Consider the following 6,000-nt stretch of genomic DNA (forward strand, 5'->3'; position numbering starts at 1 on the left):
TTACCCGAAAAAGATAGGGTATATCAGGGAAGCGACTGACGTCAGATTAAATAGTAGAATGGGGCTGAATATTGAAGTACTACTTTTAGATAAATATTCCTAAAGTTATAAACTAGAGAAGTTATCGCTCGGACACACACTCCATAATATAGTATATTATAAGTACATAAACCTGAAGCACGGGGAGGCACTCTACTGTCTCCACAAGGCACTAAAGACAAACTCTGTAAAAAATAAAATTGAGAATGGAAATGGGGAATGTGTCAAAAAGACAACAACCCGACCATAGAGAAGACAAAAGCAGAAGGTCACCAACAGGTCTTCAATGCAGCGAGAAATTCCCGCACCCGGAGGCGTCCTTCAGCTGGCCCCTAAACAATGTTTGTTTTCAAGATATATAGTTATATCAGTTTCAAATTTTAAAGAAAATGTGCGACCATTAAACGCGGTCTTTATCGTATTGTTGGTGGAAAGACGGGGACATGTAAGTCATTTTTTTTGTTCAATTGTGAACGTAAATTGCAGGAACAAATAAAAAAAAATGGTGATCGCCAGTCAATATGAAAAAGCTCGGTGTGGATCTTCTTCTCTCTGTTTCAAGAGTTCGTACTAATGAATTAATATTTTTCCTGCAATGTACGAATATTGTTTATATGTCTGTGGTCTCTTTAACTAATGTTGAAAGTGACCCTAAAAGGAAGCGAACAAGGACAGCATCCATGCTATAACAAACTATTATGAAGATAAGAAATTGAATAAAATTAAAAGCAATTATTATATCTTAATTTTAGGAAACTAGCAAAGGACTGGTACCAATACTTGGAGATAAGCATTGATTTGTTCTTTTCTTTTATAACGATACCAACAACAAGTTAACATGAATCTTCTTTACCTTTAGGAAAAAATCTTAAAAAGTTCAACGAAAAAAATGAAAAAATCGTTAATAAAGAAAATAATTTATTGAAGAGAATATGAGAGCATTTATTGGATAGAGAGTTGTATTATTGGCACTCATTCCACATCTTTGTATATCTATATTGGGTAGGGAAGCGATTTGTTGAAAGAAGGAACTATGTATGACAGGTGGACAGATAAGCTCTCGAAAGACATCTTCGATCTATTTATATAAATTCTACATGCAATTTGAAACATGAATCTACAATGTTTTATAGTATAAAGGTTGACTGAAAGAGCATGTACATATCTGTTTCATTAACATCTACTACACTGACCTCATTAACTAAACAGTGCTATTGATTTAGAGACGACGTGTCTGAGTATTATCTCATTGGCGACAAACATTTTTCCCGGTTTTTAAATTTTCGAGTACAAGAAAAGGCATATAAATTTACCGATTGTGTTCTATTCCTGATTGCGAAAATTTCGACTAAGTATGGATTTGCATGGAGGGAGATGCATGCATAGCAAGAGGCGTTTGAATTATCGACGTACTAATTCTCGCTCCTTAAATAAATAAATAATTACTAGACAAAATACAAAAATAAAAAAGCAATGACTGAGGTTGTTAAATTTGATAAATGTATTTGTGTGCTTCTATGTTAAATATTTGTTTGTTTTTATTATGATTAAGAATATAACACAATGTTGACTGCTCTACCCCTTTTTGAAATTTTGACCTTTTATGTATGTTTGTTTTGTTCACGCATCGTTGGTCAATATAAAGGAATTCGATGCGACTGTCATACAAGTGAGAGGTTTAGTTAGCTATTAAAGCGGGTTCAATCCACCAAACATAAGAAAATGAATATACAAAGTCAGGAATATGACAGTTGTTATCCATTTGTTAGAGCTTTTGATTTTGCCATTTGATTGGTGACTTTCCATTTTGAATTTTCCTCGGAGATAAATATTTCTATGATTTACTATTGAGGAATGCCTGTGATCGCCTCAGTTTGGGTTTGTTACATTGTGTTGGCGTTTAAAATCTATTGATGTGATAAGAACATCGATCAGCTTATGTTGCCTAAATTAAGTTTGACAGCGATACTAAAGATCTATTCTCAGTTCATTACTATGACATAAAACAAACGGATTCATCAAAATATAACAATATTCTGTGATTATCTTAATTTTTTAAAAGTAAAAAATTATGGCACCAAACTGAATGATTTTACTATAGAGTCAAACCAATTATGTTCAGTAGTTGTTTGTTTACCAATTATAATTTTACAAAAGTTGATAGTTTGCTCAATTTTTGGAAACTTTATAATGACTTGATAATGTTAATTCACAGTATCTATTTGGTTAATTAAAATATTATTTGTCTGTTTGTCTTTTTATTGTTAACTATAGCGTTGTCAGTTTATTTTCAATCTATGAGATTTACTGTCCCTCTGGTATTTTTCGTCCCTCTTTTGCAATTTTACTTAAAACAATAAACACAGCCTATTGACGAAAAACTAATTAAAAACGATTGACTATTATATATATATGTATGTCAAAGACGTGACGGAATATGAAATATGAAATATCAACCAGGTTTTCATATAAGTTTTGTCCTAGCAGACATGGCTTATTTTCGATGAATTTGTTTCACTCACTTGGTCAAAATCTTGGCATATATCAAAGTCCTCATGGATTTAAATGTAAAAAAGAGACTACATCACATACTAAAATGTTTTGTGTGAAATATACTCAACAGCAATTGAGGCTATATCTTTTTCGTTTAAACATTATATAGCGACTCACAACTGGTTTACAACGAACACAGTTTAAGATACAGGTTGCATGCTTTAAGAATATAAATATGAATTGAGAATTGAAATGGAGAATATATCAAAGAGACAACAACCCGACCAAAGAGCAGACAACATATATATATAAAAATATTGATATGTTAAAGTCCCAATATCAACTTAAATATACATATTTCAAAACACCATTGTTGCTTAATCATCAACTCATTTATGTTTACGAACAGTTGGACCAATTTTTAAAGATAGAACGTCTATAACAACAATAGCTATAACAACTGATACTAGTACGGTTACACCAACAGCACCCATAAAAACAGCAGAAATTCTAGAATCAGGGGCACTTGATTTACTTCTTTTGTACGATGCTAAAGATGTTTTGTCAATCCGAATGTCTACACGGACTATGTTTCCGTTGTAGCTGGAGGCACTCGTACTGTCTGTACTTGTAGTAGTTAATCCTGCATTACTTTGTTGCTGGGAACAAACTAAAGGACCAGCTCGTACGTCTGTGTTATTATCTGGAATAACAATGACGAACATTATAACTTAAAAGCAATGAATAAGTTTATAATACAATTACAAGATATATACTGTTCAGTGCAAACCACAAAAACATAAGAAACAGAAAAAAAGAAACCGAAAAAAGTCCATCCCTATAAAAAATAAACAAAAAGACAACCTGGAAATTCTTTTAAGAAATAAAAAAAATCCTGAAACATCAAAACAATCCATCGGTTGGAAAATAAAGTATGAAAGGTGTACGTGTAGTAAACTGAACATATAACACATTGATAGCATATTCAGTTCATCTGTAAAACGTAACACAAATGTCAAACGTGATGAAGTTAAACAAAATGCTTTCAAAAGAAATAAAAAGATGCAACAAAGTAATGTACAAACATACAGAAAAAAAAACTTGGTGGTATATATTTTCAATATTTTGTAATTATCTAATAAATTACCGCCATAGTAGAAGAGCCATTGACCAGTTGCACCAAATCCAGTCATTATACCGATGTCTTTTACGGTGGTGTTGACATTCCACGACCAATTGATAAGTTCATCAACGCCTACATCTAAACCTTTACCTAGTGAACATGAGTCATTTGTCCAATATAACCAGAATGGTCGAAATGCAAAACAGCTTAACAGCTCAGTTTTAGCTAAATTAATTTTGGTATCGCCGTTTAATCTCATAACAACTCTTGAGCCGCCGTAGCTTCCTATTACTAATTCGTACGTGTCGTCGGATACCGCCGATGCTGTCGATGTTTTCATGGCTACAAAGCTATCAGCACATGCCTTTACCATAAATATCAGTGTATTTTCTGTAAGAGAGTTATACCCATAGTCAGATAAAAGTGTTGGGTTATTCCAATAAGATGTCAAAGGTATATTGAGTGTGTCAACCACACCGGCATCCACTGTATCAACCCAAGCAACATTTAGTTCTCCTGTATAAGTAAAAAAATGAACTTTAGAGTAAAAATATGGAACGCCATCACTGCCTCATAAGACGAATCTACTTTGACATAATGCAAATGTTGGCAGTTCAATATTATCTTTTTTTGATCATGAGTTTATGATACATTTGTTCTTAACATTACAACAACAACAAAACAAATAACTGTTTGAAATGGGAGTTCGATGTTGACATGAATATCAATAATGTGGTCATTTTTATAAATTTCCTGTTTACAAAACTTTGAATTTTACGAAAAACTAAGGATTTTCTTATCCCAGGCATAGATTACCTTAGCCGTATTTGGCACAACTTTTTGGAATTTTGGATCCTCAATGCTCTTCAATTTTGTACTTGTTTGGATTTATAAATATTTTGATATGAGCGTCACTGATGAGTCTTATGCAGACGAAACGCGTGTCTGGCGTACTAAATTATAATCCTGGTATCTTTGATAATTAATTAGATATTAAAACTCTTTAATACAGGTTGCATCGCACAAATACTTGCTCTACAATCTTAATTGACTAGGATGTTCAGTTTTCGGCCGACGATCGGCAGTTCATTGTGTGTACTCAAACTTCCTAGACCAATATGAACTGACTACCATGATATATTGTTGAAAATTGCATTAAACACCAATCAATCATAAACCTGGAATAGCGCAGCTGACAACAACATAAAAGCTGTATCAAATCATCATAAACAAGCGTGTTTTCATTTGTATATGAATGATCAAGGATATCAAAACCTTTCCATAAGTTTATAAAAAGGTAAGTTAAGGAATTGAAATTCTAGTATGGAACAAAAAATAAGCGCTCATTCATCCACCCAATACTTTCCAACCCGCCCCAAAAATAAAACCACAACAACTCCAAAACAGAAAAACAACATACATTTTCCATTAAAACAATACACACTTACAGTTTGATTATGTAAGTGTTTGTATTTAAGGACTTCAAATCCAAAGCATGTGAATATCCACAAATGTTTTCCAATCTAACATGAGAGTATCAGTTAAAAAAAATATAACGCTATTTAAATCAGAACAAATCTTTATGTTAAACGTTTGATAGTACCCCATACTATTTGTTTATATCATATAACGCTCCTACCTTCAGTCTCTGTCAAACAGCAAACTAATGTTAGAAAGAGTATATAATCCTTGATCATTTTTTTATGATTACACCATCACTATAATTTTTTTATAAAAATTCAACTTCAGACAGACATAACAAAACCAATGAACTGTTCCTCTTTTTGATAGCAGGCAGGCTAAAGGTAATGGGTCAGCTTTTAATTACTTTAAGCCGTTCAACAGATAAATTCAATTTTAGAAATCTGACATCTCTAATCCAAGACTGTGAGAAGTTCGTCATAAATATATTTGCCAAAGATTCTGTGTTTAAAGTTTTTATGCAAATATTGATTGTTGTAAAGTTCTATTTAATAATTGTCAATAATGAAAACATAGAACTGGTCATGTTAAGTATACATTGTAATTATTTCACAGCTTTTGTTTAATTTAATTTAATATAAACAATGTTGAATTTGATAATTTTACTTAGAAAACAAATGTTCACGGTCACTTTGTACAATTAATTATTCCATATATTAAATGTTTTGTAAACATAACAATTTGTGAAATCAACTACTTAGAATGTTATTTTGTTAACTGCTTCTTCATTATTTCTAACTCTGCTGGTTTTGTCCCTTTAATATCTTTATTTCGTGTTTTAACAAAAGTGACATATCTAATATAGATCTCTCCTGGTTATATTTTTTGTTTAACTAAATACAGTAGGAGATATTATAGACATA

At 31.8% G+C, this 6,000-nt stretch overlaps 1 long non-coding RNA gene across 1 annotated transcript; it reads right to left on the bottom strand.

Moving 5' to 3' along the window:
- Positions 1-2,273: 2,273 nt before the first annotated feature.
- Positions 2,274-5,489, bottom strand: LOC143043237 (uncharacterized). The gene is made up of 3 exons (XR_012968269.1): positions 5,295-5,489; positions 3,680-4,171; positions 2,274-3,235 (listed from the first exon to the last, which is right to left on the bottom strand). It is a non-coding gene; the product is annotated as an uncharacterized LOC143043237 (long non-coding RNA).
- Between the last annotated feature and the right edge of the window lie 511 nt (positions 5,490-6,000).

This window comes from Mytilus galloprovincialis, chromosome 8 (genome assembly GCF_965363235.1).
Source record: "Mytilus galloprovincialis chromosome 8, xbMytGall1.hap1.1, whole genome shotgun sequence".
NCBI classification, from domain to species: Eukaryota; Metazoa; Mollusca; class Bivalvia; order Mytilida; family Mytilidae; genus Mytilus; species Mytilus galloprovincialis.